The sequence below is a fragment of the Ostrinia nubilalis genome, chromosome Z (assembly GCF_963855985.1).
Source record: "Ostrinia nubilalis chromosome Z, ilOstNubi1.1, whole genome shotgun sequence".
Classification (NCBI taxonomy): domain Eukaryota; kingdom Metazoa; phylum Arthropoda; class Insecta; order Lepidoptera; family Crambidae; genus Ostrinia; species Ostrinia nubilalis.
The window spans coordinates 18,822,611-18,844,552 of NC_087119.1; the positions used below are offsets into that span (position 1 = coordinate 18,822,611).

Genomic DNA, 21,942 nt, shown 5'->3' on the forward strand with positions numbered 1-21,942 from the left:
GTACCTTAGTAAACTTAAAGATTAGTTACAACAGGATATTGCAAAATTCCCACGGGAACGGGAGTTAGCGGGAAAAAACATTTGTATGAAAAAATCTAAACTGCGTAAGATAGATGAAGGGGGTAAAACGGGATCCACGCGTACGAAGTCGCGGGCGGCCGCTAGTCAATAAATAAAGGAGAAATAATACTACCGAAACATCCTAATTAGAAATTGCATACGGACTCCCAAAATACGTAAAATATAAAGAATTGTGTGATATCGTATGCGAGTAAGATTCGCATGGTTCAATAATACGGCAGCACTTCGCTTATCGTCTACTAAAATATTGTTACATAAAACACTCCACTATCCTCTATAATCTGATCACATAAACCCGATTATGATAGAATGATTCTATTCGCGGCTCACTCGCCTAAAATAAGTGTGAACACACCACAAATAACCGGTCACAACAATTACGTTTTATATCTCTTTTGCTATTGACATATTGAAAAGAGATGGAGAAGTTAAAGCGATGTAAGAATAACTGGTCCTATTATATTTTTATGGTCTTGGAACAAACTCGAAACTTTTTTCAAGTTAATGAATGGATTGATTGTACGCGAAACAGAAACCGACGAATTATGGCGAATCTAATTTATTTATGCTGTTTATGAAGTAATTTTGATGTCAGTTACTCGAATTAAAAGCCAGGGCCCTTTCAACTTAAATTGGATCAAGGTGAAGGTTTAAAGCTAATTTAGCTAGTGGATTTATCAATTTAAATCCTTAATAATCATCCCAACTAATATTATAAATGCGAAAGTAACTCTGTCTGTCTGTCTGTCTGTTACGCTTTCCCGCTTAAACCTCGCAACCGATTTTGATGAAATTTGGCATAGAGATAGTTTGAGTCCCGGGAAAGAACATAGGATAGTTTTTATCCCGGTTTTTGAAACAGGGACGCGCGCGATAAAGTTTTTCTGTGACAGACAAAATTCCACGCGGGCGAAGCCGCGGGCGGAAAGCTAGTTATCAATAAACACTCAGTACACTAACGTTATCGTTCATGTAATTGATAATTTTTGTTTTTAATAATATTTTTGGAAATGTTTGGGTATGTAAGTACATTACCAGCAGGTTAACTTAGTGGGAAATGAAGTCTAATGGATTTTGAGCTTCTATTATAATCAAATTTTCAGAAAACGGGACATTTAGTGGAGTGTTTAAAAGTTAGCGAGAGTGTAAGTTACATAAATGTCTAATAGATATTTATTTATTATCTTATCTTTTACTATATTTTAATAACAACTAGCTGACCCGGCGAACTTTGTTCCGCCTTAATGGCAATAAATAAGCAGACTTTTTTTTATATTTCGAACGGGATAAAAAGTATCCTATGTCCTTCTCCTGGCTCTAAACTACCTCCCTGACAATTTGCAGCTAAATCGGTTCAGCCTTTCTTGAGTTATAAGTGGAGTAACTAACACGACTTTCTTTTATATATACAGGGTGGAAACGTTAAGTGATCTCACTCGATTATTTCTAAACTATACAAGATATCAAAAAACTAATTACTGATCCTGAAAGTGCTTCACGAGCTCTATCAAACGGTACCAATAATAGGTTACAGAATTAACTGGATCTATCCGAAAATTAAATGTAATTTGTTTATTCGACATTGGTTCTACATAGATGAAAACAGTTTAAAAACATGAACGCACATATCTAAAAATTTTGCTATTTTTCTTAAGTTGACCATAGGTATTAAAAGTAGAGAAATATAAAAAATAGTTATAATAAACATAACCCTCCTTCTGGCGCAGTCGGGTAAAAAATATAAACTTTATTTTTGAAACTGGATGAACTCACCCATAAAGTGTTATAGTTTATGGATATGCCAAAACAAGATCTATCGTGAACAACATTCATACGCGAGTTGATACCAAAATAACGAAAAAAATAAATGCAAAAATAAATGCCATAAACATCAAACAAAAAGTTTTTACTCCGTGGTTAAGCTATTAATGTGATTTTTCCCACTTAACACCGACTATAGTTTTTCTTAGCTTGGTACTTAGTAACCTATTAGACGAGATCACTAGATCGATTACTTGTAGCTTATTCAAATCGCCTCTGAAGGCGATATTACGTCGTGCTTCAGCCTTTATCACATAATTGCTCTCCCAAACTCGGATTAGAGGCCAACGGCATGCATGGAACTTGCGCGCTTAAAGGCGCCTTACATATTTTAGACCCGATAAAGATTTTCAAAGGACGAAGCGGTCTTTTGTTTTGTAAGCTATTTAAGCTTTCGTTGGCAGTTTTCGCAATAATCTGTAGTGAAGGCCTGTGAGGAAAACGTAAAACTCGTCTCGTCAGCATCGTCCCGTTACGATGAAGCTAAAAGAAGATTGGCCGGTGTATATGTTAAAAGCTACAGGGGCAAAACCTTTGTAGTGAATTTCAAATGTGCTGAAAGAATTCTTAATAAACTACCATATAGCCGGGCGTAATAGGTCTTCTGGCATGTAAATGAATTGAAGTCCTACCCTACGTAAATAACCGTCAACACAGTAGATAAATCAAACAGTACGGAAGCTTCATACAAACGCTCGAAATCAGACTCACGCACACAGACGCACGCTTTACACGAGCTCTAAGCGAACCTCGCAGTCCATCCGTCGCGGGTGTCGCGCGCGTTGTGTTTTTAATAATAATTTTATTGCATGCACTGTCCGCTGTATTTTTAAAAACATGCCACGAGTGTATTGCGTAGTATACGGCTGCTTGAACTCGGCATCTTCAAAACCAGAACTTTCATTTTTTAAACTTCGTAATAATTCTGAATTGTAAAAATGATTAAATATTACTTTTTAAATAAAGTGCTTACATCTGATTTTCTAATAGTTCTTTTTCAATTACGTAATTACACTTTTCAACAATTTATGTGTTCTATTTGATAAAGTAATTTGCTCCGCACGTTTTTGTACTAAGTGATGAACTGTATTTAAAATGAGGCAATAGTATGTGAAAGTAAGTATCCGGTATTTTATTTATGAGAGTAGATCTTCTACCGAGATTATGTATTCGATCATTATAGAACCTAATTAACGTTTTATTTTTTAGTTAACTACTTAGTCAATTAATTTATTCCATTAGGTATTTGATAACTAAAAACCTAAATAAACGTTTTAATAAATAAGTAAGTAAGAACCTTATTAATTTTATAAAGATTAAGAGTGCCAACCCTAACACTCAGTTGAAGTGTAGGTATTTAACTCGCCAAAAGGGCTAAGTTTCCGTACTGCTTTAGCTCATATATATACTGTGCCGTCAATTTAAGAGATCAATAGGCACTTGATGATATCGAAATCCGTCGTCTTCCTTGACTGAATTGTGATACAATGTTTGGTTACCTTTTACCTAGGTAATGCATCTTGTAGCCCTGGCTCCAGTAGACCAAGCAAAGTCCCCCCCCCCTCTAAAAACTAAAATGTTGGCTTGAAAAATCTGGAAAAATTCATAATAATAATGCTTTTTATGAACTTTCCAGGAAAGCTATAACGGTTATGATAGATCAGTTAGTTTAAGAGTAATAGTCGTTTAACTCATGTATTATAAAATTACATACCTAATAAAAATTCCCTAGAAGAAAATATTAAAAGTGACTTTAGATAGGTAATTGATTGCTTTTGAAATATATTGTGGTAACGACGGACAGCTACGGAACCCTACATTGCGCGTGGCACGACGGCACGACACGCACATGGCAAATTTTTAAAAGGGTCTTAAGCAGTAGTTAAAAGCAGACACAAAAGACTGACCTAGTAGTAGTAGACCTAGTATCGTATAATCTTAAGACTGGCCGTGCTATTGACTCTGGTCCGTTTAACTTAATAATGTAATACTAATAATTAACCAGCGTCTCATCTCATCCATTTTTGACATTTGTCGTTCCTAACTTAACAGACATGAGCAACTCGCCGCAAATCACAAATGTTGAACCTTTGTTCGATGATTGTAGGTTACAAGTAATACGGTACCTACAAGGTACAAGTTAACCAAGTAGAAATTGTGGAATTCCCTTAATGCACAGGCCGACCTCCAATAGAAATTGATTTAGAGTCTTCTATCTCACAGTTTTTTATGTCTTACCAACAAGGTTTTAGCGGTGTCAATCGACTAGACTTAATATTGGCATCTTAAACGAAAATCTCGAGGCGCTGTGATAGCGGACGTCGGTCTCATAAAGCTTTTACGGCTTTTAAATCTTGACAAGCTGATACAGTAAAGTTCTTATTCTCTGCAGCTCACGTAGGTAGATACTTAAATTCCCGTCTACATTGGGTATTAGGATCCTAATATTCCTGGTATGTAGCTCCGAGATTTCACCTACAGAATCGATATCAGCTTTAAGCTATAGGTGTACCAGAATCTCATGGCAAATAGGGAAAATAAACTTTGTTGAGAGCAATACTGGGGAAATTGGAATAAGCGATCTTGATACTGTTTAATTTTTTACTTTTATGACTAATATTAATGAACATGAAGTACGAATATACATTTTAGGTAGGTATGTGTATGAAGAATGTTGTTATACATCAGGTTTTTAACATAGGAAAATGTCTTGGAAATTAAATAAATCGTCTGTGAGAAAAGAAATGTCTGAGAAATTAATTATTTAAATTAGTTACCTACATATTTTCGCGTGGAACTGAAACATAGGCGGTGCCGTTCTTTTTGTATATGGCCAGGTCTGGGTTATTTAAAAAAAAGGTTACAAAATTTTACTAAGAAAGAATTTTGAGTGACCCTAGCTGAAAAATTAAAAACTGCTAGATTTAAAAAAAAAATTAACTGGCTGGATCAGGGGTGATTTTTACTGTTTGTACTCCGAATGACTGTGTGAATACACCGATCAAAATGGCGTGAATAGTTATGCGCAACTTTAGGGCCCTGTAACTTATATTTATTTCAAGTTTCTTTCAAATAAAAAAATTGGAGACTTCTCCATTGTTCAATCTTGCTTTATGAAATCTTTTTCAATTTTCTTTACATGGTCATAACATCTGCACCAATTTGTGAGATATACCTGAAAACCCCGATAAAGCAGCTATTAAGTAAGAATAATATAAAAAAACACAACCCTCCTTCTGACACAGTTGGGTAATAAACTAAATGTATCAAAACATTTCAGTCCAACTTACTGTCAACTGGTCGACGCGCTTTAGAATCAAAGATCGACTTTGAATTATGCCTTATTTTACAATTCACATTGAAAACAATATGCCTTGCTTGAACTTTTTCGACTTTTTCACAAAAATAACAAATAGTCAAGAAGAGATTACAAAAATTTTGCAGCGGCTGACAGATTTCATAATTTTCTTTGACAGGTTACAATAAAACCATAGACAATTGCCATATGAAAAACACACTTTTCCAATATTTTTGTTTGCCATGAGATTCTGGTACACCTATAGTACTCTGTAACGACGATCAAATGATACAAACATGAGCATCAATTTTAGCCTGTATTTGGTATTTAACCTTGCGAATGACCATCTAAATGATGGGTGCGTTTTTTCCTATCCTACAGATTATTACGGCTACGTCCGTTTATTTTTTGTCCCATAGCATTATGCGTTTATTGACCCCAACCAAAACTGACACCCCAGTCACATTCCCCGTGGCCCTAGCCAGGTATTTCCTTGTGGGGGACGGAGGGCATTCCAGTTTGTGAGTCATGGTCTTTAATGGTCCTTCTTGACTTAAAAGTATTTTATGTATTGTTACTGTTGTCATTATTGTCAGCTCTCGTTTCTGCTTTATGCAGTGCAGTCTCTTATTAGACTCGTTACTAACATAAAATAAATTGTCAAGTTTCCTTTGTCTACCCTATTATTTGTAACGAGGTACAGTCAGCGCTTGGCAGCTATTCGATTCTTTGTAAACAGGGTTCGAATGCATGTCAAGGTAAATAAAATTTATGTTATGTTGGTAAAAACATGTTTTTGATCCCGTATCTTTACACACGTCACCCACACATGCGCAGGGCGGCCTGCACTCTTCAATTAAACATGAGCCTGATTAATAACAAAAACTTTCTTCATTACCGACTCATGTGATCAGTGAACCTTCGCTACTGGGAATAAAGCTGACATTTCAACGATAGGACGTGTTTATCCTTAAGGGAATCGGTTAGCAGGAAAGTGAAAGCAGACGAGTTCTCACATGTGCGCCACCAGGAAAGGTTTCTGCTTCTGACAGAATTGTCCTTTAATGTGATGGTAATAAAGCTCAAAAATTTATGTACACGACGTTTTGCGGGCAGTTTCATGACAAACATGGCATTTAGGGCATCAGGGATTTATGTATGAGTTTGCGAAGCTTGTACTTCATTATTATAATCAATGCAATTAATTGCAATTAAAAGCCGATACTTTAAATGTCAAGCGAGTTGAAATGCTTCTAGCTGTGTAAAGCTTGAGACTATATAAAGATCAATAATTTATAACGAAAATACTGTGATTTAATCGGTTGAATATTAAAGCTAACTTTTTGCTTCATTTAGACGCAAGTAGAAAATTTACTAAAAATCAACGTGGTCTGACAATTTTAAAGGTGTTACTGTGAACATTTGAAAGGCTGTTACCTGTCGGCCCGCCTTTGCTTGAACATGGCCTTAATTAAATTAGGGTGGGCCACTAATTAGGTTCCGCTTACTTAGCAGAGTCAATATTGCCAGTCAGACTATAGTCTGACAAGATCTATAGATCTACAGCAACTACGGCTTGAAGAAAAATCTCTACTTTTCAAATTCTAATAAACTAGCCCCAACGAACTTCGTACAGCCCAGTTATTATAATTAATGTGTGACATGAGATGTCAATCGCGGGAAATGGCGGAGTAAATGTATACTTAACTAATTTATTTCATTATTTCGTTATCGAAATTTTTTAAACGGTATCCAAACTTTTTTAAGATACTCTATCGCCTATATTCACCAGAGATAATGTAGAATTTTGAAAGTGAAATATTTTTAAATAGGTCCAGTAGTTTAGGAATCTAGTAGTGCAAACAGACAATCAAATCTCTTTATATATTATTTTAGATACACTTAGTAATAAGAAGCGGTAAACACCGGTCACCATCAACCACCATAATTTGTTTTTCTAGCGACACGTTGTTACATCTTATCGATCAGAAAATGTGATGTCCATTAGGGTTTGTAGGTACAACAAACAACCTTTTGCAATAATGATCTTCGCGTGCAGGTGTCCAAGTGGAACTACCTTGATTTAGTTTGATAGTCGAATGTATGTATGAATCTACATTGATTTAGTTCAGAGTCTAAGGCCTTTTCCAGGAGGGCGAATTCGCCGCGAATGTCTTCGCGCGAACACGAGCGTATGCGTATGACGTGATTTACGTGCGAATTTTCTACTCGCGCGTGTCTTGTGGACGCAATGTATTGGCTGCATAGTATCTCACCAACGCGCATAGGATTCGCGACGAATTCGCCCTCCTGGAAAAGACCTAAACCATATGTACGTTGTGTCTGTATTTGTAGATCTGTTTCTTTTTCCGGATTTTTGTCAGTTGTGACCAAAATTTTACCACGAGACACAGACATTGAATGCATCTAGGTTGTTTGTTACTAAACATTTAATATACATAGTAGAAGTAATAGGTCGCTGACATAACCCGACGGATTAGCAAGCTAAAGTGGCAATGGGCAGAGCACATAGTAGTAGAACTGACGGCCGATAGGACAGCAAAGTTCTGGAGTGGAGGCCACGTACCGGAAAACGCAGCGTGGGACGACCGACGACCAGCGACAGGAAGGCGCTGGATGTAGACCGCTGCCATCCAGGCGATATGGAAATCATTGGGGGAGGCCTATGTTCAGCAGTGGACGTCCTGTGGCTGGAACGATGATGATGATGATGATGATGAAACATTTGATAGTCCCTGTATCTACTTACGCTGATCTTATTCTGATTCAGTGTATGATTGATTATTTTCCACGGAGTCACGTTTTAATATTAAAGCTTTGAAATCGAGCTAATCACACAGGATTTGTTTCGATAACAACTATTACGCTATTTGTTCATTGAAAAGTAATTTATCACATAATGCAACTAGAACAGAAAGTGGAGGAGATACTAGAAATCCCGAGCATACCCAAAGTTGGCTTGCAAGTTTAAATTGGTTTTCTATCGTGAGTGTCCACGAACCACGACTAGCTCGGAACGCAAACACCCGCGACAAATGACTTCATTCAATAGGCATATACGTACAACTAGTTAACCAATTTAATACCTAGACCAGTAGGTCCTTTCTACTGGTCGCGATCCAACTCATGAATTAGAATTTAAAAATAGATTGATATCGTTGGCAAACTTTTGACAACGGAAATTCATGTTTGAATAGAAATTCGTTTGTTAAGATAAGGTTGTGTGTTGGCTGGGAATCAAGTCTTGGCTGTATGGCTGTACTCTGGCGCAGTACGAACTTTGCGACTTTGATTGGCAGTTGATACTTGTAGAGATGCAGCGATGTCAAGTTGTCTCTGATTTGGTTCAATCAATACCCAATCAATTGATATTCGGCAAGTTTTTATCTTGTTTTCATTTATTCATTTCATTCATTTAAATTAATCATCGTTATAATAACAATACAGTATTATCAGTATTATGTGATGTTGTTCTGATGTTTTAATGACAAGATTTTACGATCTATTTATATTAATGTTACGGTCAAAGTGATAAATGTGAAAATTATGAATAATCGCCGGTTATTATGAATAATTACCGCATGATTTGGTAAATGTGATTAATATGAGGTCATTTATGTGTGTATAAAACTAAATAGGCGGCTTAGGGGTGGCCCAAGGGCCACCCCCGCCGCACCTTAACCTATTTTTCACTTTAAATCAAAACATTATGTTATAGGCATCATGGAAAAGTAATATTATGCAAGAAACATTCCAAACTCATTATGCCAAATTATATTAATATATGATATCAAAACGTTCAAAAGTTTGGCTGTACACGAGCACGTACACAAGATGTTGTTCTCTTTTATGAAATTTGTTAGTACTAAGGTTGAATTATTAAATAATCACTGTTAAATGTGATTAATTTATCACTTTTACCGCGACTGTCGGTAATTATTCATAATAACCGGTTATTATTAATAATTTTCAATTTATCACATTAACCGTAACATTAATATTTCTCTAATGCTTTACGAAAATCTTATAACTCAGTCCCTCAATTCGAATTCCTAACTTTTAAGCATTCAGAAGAAATAGACCCCAAATTTTACAACACATTTAACTGTTGTATGTTTTTCATTCTCCAAATGTGTTGATTGATGGACGTGAGTAATTAGCTGGAACAACAAAATACGCAAGCAACAAAAGAAAAACATGCCACTATGGATTGGCCGTACCTTACCGTTCAAAGTTATCACAACATTTTGTAGGCACAACTACTTACAGTACAGCCGTAGCATACACTTCATTTTTATTGCAAAACAGCCCTTATTGCCACCCAATAAGGCACTACGTATTTTGCTTGATGTGCTGAGGTTTACCAAAGCAATCATCGCAGTTCCCACAGAAATTAATATTCTGCTGTTTACGTGAATATTTTTACCTCTTTTCTAATTAGGAGTATGTTTGTCCTTTTCTGTAGGGTAATTCAAGTGCAATCTGTCATTTCAATCTATTCTATTTGTCATTTAGCTTGTTTAATCTGTGCTGAATAAAGTGCACAATATTTAAGCAGGATATGGTTGCACGCGGATTTTTAGAGAGTTAAATCTTTTGGCCAATAGAAAACGTCATAATAGTTATTATATGAACTGGGATTGGTCAATGACTTTTGAAATTAAAATCCGATGGCCTGAAAAAATTGGTTTTCCAACAAACGTCAGTTACGCGCAAGGAGGTTTAGCTATTTATCCATCGAAGTTAATAAGGGAGAAGACATAAGACTAATTTTATTATTTGCCTGCCGCGACCCGGTTTTTACGAACAATGACGATGACGAACGATGAACCAGTAACGAGGAGCACACTTAGCAATGCTTCCAGGTTTCGCCTCGGTATCAATTAAGTAACATTTTCCTTTAAGTTTACTTTATGGCCAACTAAAGGACTTTTGCCGTCTCCATGGACAAACTCGAAGTATGATAACTACAGTCATTGTCAAAATTTTGCACTGCCATTGCCGCTGGATACCATATATCGCTACTATATTCATAGATAATAGACTTTCAGTTAATCGTCAAAATTGACATTGTTTTTTAAATAACAACAAATGGTATGAATTTTTAAATGTGATATTTTTATAAAGGTAAGTCCCCAAAACAACATTTGATAGCCTATTTTCTTTCGTTGGCATCTAAGTTCCTGTTTTCTACATATATGTTATTACTACCTATTGGATAAGTAACTAAGAACTTTGTCGTTTATTCCATGTGAACAAAATCCCTAAAAGCCCATTTGTAATAATATTCTTACTAAACACTGCTGAAAAAGGACTAAACTTCTGAGCTATGAACGTTTAATCCAGTAGCATTAAGTAGGTAGGTACGTATAGCGACGTTGGAACTTGATATAGAAGTTAGCTGTTTTATATTTTTTTTCACAGCAGAAATCTTTATCTTTGATCTTAATATCTGATCGTACGTATTGTCTTTTAAAATATTACATTTGCCTAAATAAAAATAACCGACCTGCTGCTTATGTAAATTATAATTATTTATAACCCTACTTACAATTAGAGATGGGTTTCCACCCGGGTAAAAACCCACATGAGGGTAAAAACCCAATAAAAACCCGTTTCATTCCACCCGCGGGTGTTTACACCGGGTGAAAACAAATAATTTTATAATTATTTCAATTGGTATCTTTTCTTTATTTTTATTGAATTTTTCTCATTTAAGTTTATTGATTAATAAGTAATAAGTCAAATTTAACACTAATATGCATTTATATCGTGGCCAAATCGTAAAATTGATCACGTTATGATGATGTGACCAATTATTTTATAAAATGGTGTTATTTCAAGAATCGTTGAACCGATTTAGAAGAAATTCAGTAGGAACACAATAATTTGTGATCATGGCAAGGACATGGAGGGGGGAGGGGGGGGGGAATGCCAAAGATGCCAAACTCTCTCTTTGATGACAGTACGGTATAAAGTTACAAATAACAACACCAACTACAAAGTACTTCTGCTTAAAAACTTGAAATCGAACCGCCCTTCCGCCACTGTAACGCATTGTAACGTTTTTCAAGACCTCCTCTCCCCCCAGATTGCATTACGTAACACTAGAACGCCCCCTTAGCAACAAATACCACTTCTCACTTAAAAAAAACGCTATTTTTGTTTTCACCCACCAGAATGGGTGATAATGGGTAAAAACCGGGTTTTTACCCAAATCACCCAGTTTAAACCCAATCGGGTGAAATGGGTTTTTACCCACTACCCATCTCTACTTACAATGCATAACAATCATAATTAGGTATTATAACCCTACTTAACAATGCATAACAATCATAAGATAGTTTGGCGTATAAGTAGGTAGGTAGGTACTATCTAGGCCGAAGGTGGAAGCGATCGACCCGGAAATATTCTCAACCATCTCAACTATCATAATATGTATTTAGAACAGTCCCTCCTTACCAATGATATTATAGATAATACCATTGCTCCTTACCATCAATGCAATCGAGCAGACAAAGGACATTGATAAAAATCGCCCTAAGATTTTCAAAGACTTGGTATGTACCATAATTTTATGTATATTTTATTTATTTACTTGCAAGTGTCCAAACCTATCGGACAAGTTGCAGTTCGAAAAAATATTTTAAAAGTATTTAAACGAAATCAAAGTCACCGACATATTGACAGAGCAGAGACAGAGATGCGCTTTTTTAATTCGATTTAAGTAAATAATGGTATGATCGATTAGACTAGAGTCTAATCATTAGACCTTTAGACGGGCGCAGATCCGCCGCGCCCGCAGCGCTTCAGTGGATTATTGCATTTTATGTATATGTCGGCGCCGGACACAGATGCTGCAATTATTATTGATGATTAATAGTACCAATCTTAATATTATGTTATCTGTATAAATCTGTAGAGCGGAAGGTTTGTGATTCCTAAACGTAACACCCGACTAATGCGCAGAAAAAGATAACTGTCAATCAGTTGTGTCATGTCAAGTGTGAGCAGGCGGCTGCGAGGTTATTATCTTTGAAAGCGTGTTGAGTTTGGTGGAACGTTAAATTGTAGGAAAAGTGATTGTCAACCATCCAAGATATTATCTCCTTGCCCGTTAACCCACGCCTATGGAGATTCCACCCCTAGAGTTCCTTCTGATAGAGACCCAGTGCCTTTATCAGAAGTGGGATTCGAAGGGCACTATTCAAAGGAGATAAATCTTTCAGCATGCACACCTACGCTACGCAACTGATCAAGTTTTACATGGAGGATGCTGGCTCAGACATTGAGAGTTGGTGCAGGTTCACGAAAATTATTGTGATTGACGTAAACTGGAAGGGCCTTTGTGAGTGAGTGAGTTGAGGGGGCCGGGCCAAGGGCGCCCGGGCCACCCTGTTGCCGTGGTTGAAGGGGCTGTTTACGCCCGGGCCACGCTGATGTAATGTTGGTTTCCTGGTCGCATGGCTGCATGCCTGGATCAGCAGTAGTAGTGGTGCGGTTTGAGGTAAATGGTTGAAAGAGCCTTGGCTTATGCCTTGCGCGTCGGGCCATGTTACCTAAACCCTGGTTTCCTGGTCGCATGGCTGCATGCCTGGATCAGCAGTAGTAGTGGTGCGGTTTGAGGTAAATGGTTGAAGGAGCCTTGGCTTAAGCCTTGCGCGTCGGGCCATGTTACCTAAACCCCGGTTTCCTGGTCGAAGGGGCCTCACGCCCGGGCCAGCTGTAATGTTTTGGTTTCCTGGTCGGGCTTCGCGCCCGGGCCAGCTGTAATGGTTTGGTTTCCTGATCGAGGGTCATCACGCCCTGATCAGCTGTATTTATTGTGATTCTACGATCTGATATTCGCACGCTCTGTAGTCAGGAATGGACGAGCTGTGATAATGAGAAATTGAATGTTTACAGATGGACAAACCCTGGACTAAGCGCACGAGGCCGTGCGATAGTCAGGCTGGCCGTGTCGGCGCCGGACACAGATGCTGCAATTATTATTGATGATTAATAGTACCAATCTTAATATTATGTTATCTGTATAAATCTGTAGAGCGGAAGGTTTGTGATTCCTAAACGTAACACCCGACTAATGCGCAGAAAAAGATAACTGTCAATCAGTTGTGTCATGTCAAGTGTGAGCAGGCGGCTGCGAGGTTATTATCTTTGAAAGCGTGTTGAGTTTGGTGGAACGTTAAATTGTAGGAAAAGTGATTGTCAACCATCCAAGATATTATCTCCTTGCCCGTTAACCCACGCCTATGGAGATTCCACCCCTAGAGTTCCTTCTGATAGAGACCCAGTGCCTTTATATATTTAATCACATTTATTTACCTACATTTACATATTTACTCTTTTCTTTAAGTGTAGACACTGTTTATGTATAAGTCCACTATTGCATGCCGTGGCAACCTATAATTAAGGCAGCACTTAGATTAAGTTAAATACGTTGTAAATATTGATTGTCTTCCAGTGTATGTCTTGTTGGTTGTCCTATTAAATAAATAAAATAAATATTTATAGCAACACAATGTTTAAAAATAAATTTTTTCAAAAACGATCAATTTAATCGATTATGTCTATTCTAAATGGACATCCCTATTTGTTAGTCAAATTGTCATTCACTCGCATCACCTTTTCTCTCTCACTCACTCTTGCTGTGTTGCCAGTGTTGCCAGAAGGTTACTTTTGTAACCTTTTAGGTTACTTTTGAACTGCTGTGGTTACTTTTAGGTTACACTAATGAAAAGGTTACTTTTAGGTGATTTTTCAGAAATTGTAGAATTAACTTTACAGGTTATTCAGTAAAAAATATTAATAGTGACAATTTAAAAATTATGTCATAAAGTGCATTTAAACTTGAATTTGATTTATTATTTGTTAAAATCCATGAAACGTTTTATACGACTGGTCACTTTTCGAATTTAGATGATCAATTGTATTCATTTTCCATCCATGAACAACCTTAGCCTTACACAATCATCGCTCCGCACCCCCCCCCCCCCGTATGAAGGTTACTTTTGATTCAAAAAGGTTACTTTTTTTTATATTTCTGGTAATTTCTGACTAGACCCGACTGGCAACACTGTGTGTTGCTGTCTTGCTTGATCCTTCTTTGTGATTCGTTTGTGTTTTAGCTTTTATTTTCGGAACTTTATTAACTACAAACTTGGCTATTCAAACGGACTCTGATTGATTGCAATAACGACATACTCAGCCTGGGATTTACTGTTTTTGTGTGGCTCGGCCAAGGCTCGGCTGGTGGTTCTATGGTGTTAGAAAATGAGCAACTTAATAATACACAACAATGGGCAGCACCTCGATCGGTAAGTACCTACATTTTGCTCTGCAATCTTATGAATAAGTACTAGCCTTGCCAAACTTCTGAATTGCCATTCTCATGGCGGGTTGTCTTGAAATGAATGTTCCGCTATTATCTGTGGTTCAACCCTGGACAGTGTGGCCACAGGCCCGATTCGATTGTAAGAAACTAGTCGATGGTACAGCGCAATGGAGGCATGAGCGAAACAACAATTATGTTGACAATCCAGCTGGTTTTGGTGTAAATCTAAGGAATTATTTACTTTGACACTATCTCCCTGCTCTCAATGAAAGCTTGTTTTGTTTTGTTTTTTGGAACTAAGACTACTAGATTATTATTTTTTGTAACTAAGTTTGTAACACGTCATAATTAATTATTATAACAACAATGCTTATTTACTAAAGCTGTTTAACCCTACCCTCTGACCCAAAATTCTACTAACAGCACATAATATTGAATTATCATTTTTTTTATGGTTTGCGGCTCAATTTATTCAACGCACAGGAGTATGTGTGGCATGGCATGCAATGAATCTATTTATTTTTACAGGTTACAGCTCATGATCTTATATGCACAACATGTTGGACCCAAGCCCAAGATACAACACAAATGCATCTACTTCAAATCTTAGCAGAAAATGTGTGCTTTGCAGTAGAACACTAGAGCCTAGAACACGTTCACATCAGCTCATGTCCCTGAGAACTAACACTCAACATCATATTAACATCAGGAACATAATTGTGGAACGACTAACTCCATTAGAGGTAATGCACGCTAAAGTCCTTATTTAATAAAATGTTATTGGCTATACAATCAGTCTAATTCTTGTAAAGTTATTGGTTTCTGTAAATTAATACTAAAATAAAATAATTTAAGTGCGGGACATTAAAAAACTGATAATTTTTTTAAACTTATTTCTAATTATTATTATTTTTAAACAGGTTACTGCAAATGACTACATCTGTGGGGCTTGTCACTCATTATTGCAAAGAGATACCACACCTACTTCACAAGACTCTCCAGATATGCCAACCGGTGCCCCGGTAGGTCACCAACAAGTTTGTGTTGGATGTGGTTGTTCATTATTGCGAACTTGAAGTCATTGTTTGGATACAGAGAATAATCAAGATATATTAAACATTGTTCGAAATTGGATTCAACCCAGAGAGGTAAGAGCCCTGCCAGTTTTATAATACATAAAAATAATTATGCCGGTTTATTATAATAATAAAAAAGGTTTTTTCCGAATCAGCCTTCCCATCCTTCAACTCCTTCCATTGCTTTCAATCTGCCACTACTCTCATCCATACAGGTTATACAGGGTGGAAACGATAAGTGATCTCACTCGATTATTTCTAAACTACACAAGATATCGAAAAACTGGTTACTCATCCTGAAAGTGCTTCACGAGCTCTTTCTAACGGTATCAGTAAATAGTTACAGAATTAACTGGATCTATCCGAAAATTCAATGTTTTCAGCCTCCATACTAAATGTATGCCAGCCACACAATATTAAAAGTGTTATAGATCACTTATCGTTTCCACCCTGTATAATACAAATAGACTTATATTATTAAAATATTGCAATATTATTACTTACATAATATTAAACATAATTTTTACTATTATAAAGCCAGTTAAAAATTCCCTGAGCCAAATAAACTCAGTAAAGTTTTATTTATACTTCCTGCATAACAACAGACTACTCTTTTAAACTACCACTATTCTCACTCTCAATCCTCGTTCCTCATTCATCCCTTTCGTTTCCTCCATAGACCAATCATTCCTCATCATTCAGCGTTCAAATCATAAATTATCTTTCATCACTCATCTTACTATTCCGTTACACACAAAAGTCGTTAATCCTATATAAATATTGCTCTTCTTATTGTTGAACTGTGAATCTGATGTTTTATTTTATTTTCAGATTCGTCCTTCAGATCTTCTTTGCCATAGATACTATCAGAGAGCACGAATTACTACAGTTGGTGCTTATTTAATTAAACTGAGGACCGGTGATTCAGATGACAGAATAGCTACATTACTTGGCATTTCAAGGAGTACTCTTACAAAATATGTAATGAAAGCACGCAGTATGATGGAGGAACATTTCGTACCAGCACATTTAGGGTTACAACATATTAGTAGAGAGGAAGTAGCCCAAAGAAACCTTTATGTTCCAGTCTCTTTTCGGGAAGCCAGGAAACGATTTACCACAAAGAAAGGCTATTGTCATCATGGATGGTACATACATACATTTATGTGCAAAAAAGTAGCAATTATGCATACCAAAAAAAAAACTTATTCCCTATACAAATATCGGAATCTCGTTAAACCATTTATGGTACTTTGTTGTGATGGCGACATCATTGATGTATTGGGCCCATATTTAATAGAAAATGTAGAACATGACCATTAATAAATAATAAGTACCTACATACGTATTTTCATTTATACCTACATAACTGCCTACTTACCCTTGGGTCGGAATAAAGATATTTTTGGATTTAAAAGTAAGTAAAATATATTAACTTCTTTTTAAAAAATGTTTGGCTTTTCCGTAGGCATTCCTATTTTTCCAATACGCAAAGTTCTATTTGCTGCTATTCATACGGTTTGACAAAGGGGTTCTTTATCGATCTACGATTTAAAGTGTAATTAAGACGTCTCTCCTACATATCTATACCTACTTATAATAAATCTGTAGAGAGCTCAATTCTGTACATGAAATATAATTTTCAAAATAACTATCAGGGGGTGATAGGTACTGATGCCAAAAATGCAATCAGTAAAATTTTTGTCTGTCTGTCCGTCTGTATGTTCCTTATAGAAACAAAAACTACTCGACGGATTTTAACGAAACTTGGTACAATTATTCTTCATACTCCTGGGCAGGTTATAGTATACTTAGGAATTCTCACGGGAACAGGAATTAGCGGGAAAATCCTTTTGTATGAAAAATCTAAACCGCTTAAGTTAGACGCTTTAAATTTCGCACGTAGGTACTTTAGTAAACTAATTCCCACGGGAACGGGAATTCGCATTATTATACATATAATTCTTGACAATAAATAGTTTTATTAGCAACTAGCGGCCGCCCGCGACTTCGTACGCGTGGATCCCGTTTTACCCCCTTCATCTATCTTACGCGGTTTAGATTTTTTCGTTCAAATGTTTTTTCCCGTTCACGTGGGAATTTTGCAATATCCTGTTGTAACTAAGCTTTAAGTTTATTAAGATACCTACATGTCAAATTTCAAGCGTCTAACTAAAGCGGTTTAGATTTTTCATACAAAGGGATTTTCCCACGAATTCCAGTTCCCGTGGGAATTAGTTTACTAAAGTACCTACGTGCGAAATTTAAAGCGTCTAACTTAAGCGGTTTAGATTTTTCATACAAAAGGATTTTCCCGCTAATTCCTGTTCCCGTGGGAATTCCTAAGTATACTATAACCTGCCCAGGAGTATGAAGAATAATTGTACCAAGTTTCGTTAAAATCCGTCGAGTAGTTTTTGTTTCTATAAGGAACATTACAGACAGACAGACAGACAAAAATTTTACTGATTGCATTTTTGGCATCAGTATCACCCCCTGATAGTTATTTTGAAAATATATTTCATGTACAGAGTTGACCTCTCTACAGATTTATTATAAGTACATATAGAAGATAGAAAATGGAAATGTACTTCTGTTATGCTAATAACCTCAAAATCTGAAGCATTTTTCCTATTGTAACGAATCTCCCGCTTATCCGTGCTTTAAGTATCTACACTAATATTATAAAGAGGAAAACTTTGTTTGTTTGGTTGTAATGAATAGACTCAAAAACTATTGGACCGTTTTTATTAAATTCTTTCACCATTCGAAAGCTACATTATCCACGAGTAACAGGCTAAATTTTATTTTGGAAAATAATAGGGTTCCGTAAAATATGTAGGTACCTAATGTAGGCCACGCGCGCGAAGCCGCGAGCGAAAAGCTAGTGGAGTATAAGGTGACAATCGTTAAGTAATTTCACATATAAAAATCATTATTTCATTGCTTGGGGGTCTTGGGGCGAACGATGTATGGACGCAGAACAATATCCTTTATTTTCAAATTTAAGCAAAAAGCATTCTGTGGTTATAAAATACCTATGCTTATTTGCACCTAGTTTATCAATCACCATGTTAATTCCATGCTTTCTATCCAGTCGACTGCTCTAACGACAAGGGTGGGCAGTCGTTGAGATGACAGCGCGAAAATCGTCGGCATCCACTAATTATGACCCTTATGTACCACTATATTGACAAAGTTCTCCGTCTTCGTACGCGATATTGGAAATTTGGCATCTACCATCGGCTGATCTGACATTAGGCGTAGTCTGGCTTTGATATTCAATTTTCAACTGTATTACCTTGACAATCAGTTCAAAATTGATTACTAGAAAATTATTTGACAGACGATTTCTACTCTCGACAAATGCATTTGAATTAGCCCACTGATGGCATTTGAATTATGAATAAGCACCTATTAAAGAATACTAAATATTATTCAATAAAATAAAAAAATATTATAAAGCTGAAGAGTTTGTTTGTTTGTTTACTTAAACGCGCTAATCTCAGAACTACCGGTCCGATTTGAAAAATTCTTTCAGTGTTAAGTAGCCCATTTATTGAGGAAGGCTATAGGCTATATACCATCACGCTACGAGTAATAGGTGCAGAGCAAAAATGAAAAATGTTCCGAATACGGGTTTTCACGCGTACGAAGTCGCGGGCACAGCTAGTTATTCAATAAAATAAATAATAATTACTATAAGGTTTTCACATGTCTTGTTAGCAAAAAATCAACAATTTCACCCTCAAGCAAAACACAATCACAAGCCAACACATAGTATAATATATAGGACATCGTGTGCTCTCCTCTCCATACATATTCATCAGCTTAGCATACAGATGTCCACAAATGCGCTAGGCAATGTGTTTCAATGAATCAATTACATTTGTGATAGTTTTTGTGGTATCTCATTATGTGGTGGCATTTCACTAAAATTTATGCAGAATCTCTGCAGGTGTATATCTTCTGTACTAATAAAAGCTGATGAGTTTGTTTGTTTTTTGCTTGAACGCGCTAATCTCAGGAACTACTGGTCCGATTTGAAAAAATATTTCGTGTTGGATAGCCCATTTATCGAAAAAGACTTTAGGCATAATAACATCACCCTACAGCCAATATGGGACGAAGCAGTAAAGAAAAATGTGGCAAAAATATTCAAACTATTTTCACGCGTACGAAGTCACGGCGCATTGTGACTGAATAAGGCGCGTTATAGATCTATGAAACATTTTATGTGTTCTTCTTATTTGCCTACGAGTAAGACTAGATGTTGTATCCTTTTCATATTATTATGTACCTTGAAGAAATTAATAATTGGTATTAATTGTAGTGTTCTAATTAACCCGGCGAGGATGTGGTACAAAAGGTATAAGTCGAGGATGTGGAGGGTCTTTATGACCCTGTATTTGATTTGTAGATTTTTCCCTACTAAACAGTAATTAAAGTAATATTTATCAAGAAACTAAAGTAATAGTTAGTAGTTAATGGATTTAAATTGAAAAAATCACCAATAGCCATATACATGTTTAAATAATAAAGATATTCTCAAAGTCTAAAAAATAATTTAGACGGCCGTTTGGTGTAGTGGTTCAGAACGGACTACTATGCCGAGAGGTCCCGGGTTCGATTCCCGGCCGGGCAGAAATTGAAATGATGAATTTTAATTTCTGTGACGGGTCTGGGTGTTACTATGTATAATATGTATGTATTTTTAAAAAAAAGTATATAAGTAGTATATCCGTTAAGCTAGCACCCATAACACAAGCATATTAATTGCTTACTTTGGGGCTTGATGGCGCTGTGTGAGATTGTCCAAAGATAAAGATAATAGTTAAATTTGCGTTAACTTGTTACAAAAAAGCAATTTCATCATATTTCATAATATTAACTAGTATTTTCTGGTAATCAATATCTTAAATCATTAGTTATTCATAATTAGTCTTCTAAGGTACAAATTAGCACATTCTTAACAAAATAGAGCAATGTGACTTTGGCAAAATTTCGTCATATTTACGTTTTCGCAAGTATATTTTCTTTCACCAGCGATGGTTGACTCACTAGTGGCGTGCAAAGGGTAGCAGAGTTCATTTACTCCAGCTACTGAGACGTTCAACCGCACACGGCTACAGGATAAATAACTGTACACAAAAATATGAAGCATGGGGTCAAATTGACCCCTCCACATCCTCGCCGGGTTAATCTACTTTTTAATGCACTATAAAAATTACAAGTGACACACTTAATGAAAATTGTAATTGTTTCCATTGTACTTTCTATGCTTTGTCAAAATATCTATGTCTTGTATAATAAGATGCGTCAGCGCATTGTCCTAGCTTAGTTCGAGGTAAACATTATAAACAAACCTTTGTGGAATGTACTATTTGGTATCTATTTGCTAACTAGTATCGGAATTCCACGAGAGATTATCCGATACCTTTAAATTGATGGGATTCATACATTATTCACGGTGGAGCAGTTCATTAATAATTAACTGACGAGCGCTGTAGCATAGTAAAATAACTTAATTGGTGTGAGCATGACTCAAACGGGGACATCACATAAACCAACTTAACCCAATGAAGTATTTTCAAAATGATTAGAGTACATAGTAATACAGTGGAGTATCAGTTCGTGCTACCACTGAGCAGTGCATACAATATGTATAAACGATTGTTAGGTATGAATCTACTCTCAAATGTAAGATTCAGGTAAGAAAAATTATATTGGTCCAAATATTAAAATTTGACCAATCACGATCTTAAGTCTAAGCTCAAGTTTAATGGAGTTTTCAGCGACGTTTTTTATAATACGGACTAAGTTATGTATGAGACTTATGTGCGTTCCCTTCGAGAGGTCACTGTGGAAAACGAAGGTTTCGTTCGTATACATAAAGATTTAGCAGAACCTCTAAAACAAATGTAAGTTTAAGTCTTACGTACAACACACGCAACGCAATATTCAAAATCTTTAACCTTACTTACATTTTATCACAAATTCCAAGCTACGTGTTATCTTTGGCTTTCTCTAATTACTTTTGGGAATTGTTTGTCGTGAGTATGTAGTTAGTATGGAAATACCAATTTATCATTCCATTCGGTTCATATTTATTTCATTTCATTAACTATCTGCAAATTTTTGCATCAAGTAATATCACTCTTCATATTAAATGCTCGGTAATAAACTTTATGCCACCATGTACTCGTATTTATTAAGTAACTACAAGCTACGTGTAGCTGTGTCATCATAACTTATTGTACTTATTCTTTACTGTAATAGAAAACACCGTCTAGCCTTTAATAATTATTTGG

The 21,942-nt window shown here is 36.1% G+C and overlaps 1 protein-coding gene and 2 long non-coding RNA genes across 4 annotated transcripts in view; 2 read left to right on the top strand and 1 right to left on the bottom strand.

The window, feature by feature from the left end:
• The window catches only part of LOC135086793 (Krueppel-like factor luna), a 148,605-nt gene that overhangs the window by 15,506 nt on the left and 111,157 nt on the right, over positions 1 to 21,942 (top strand). The gene's annotated exons all lie outside the window — the stretch shown is intronic.
• The window catches only part of LOC135086797 (uncharacterized), a 143,512-nt gene that overhangs the window by 4,588 nt on the left and 116,982 nt on the right, over positions 1 to 21,942 (bottom strand). The gene's annotated exons all lie outside the window — the stretch shown is intronic.
• On the top strand, positions 14,292 to 16,959 carry LOC135086754 (uncharacterized). The gene is made up of 4 exons (XR_010260593.1): positions 14,292 to 14,538; positions 15,084 to 15,298; positions 15,476 to 15,703; positions 16,463 to 16,959. It is a non-coding gene; the product is annotated as an uncharacterized LOC135086754 (long non-coding RNA).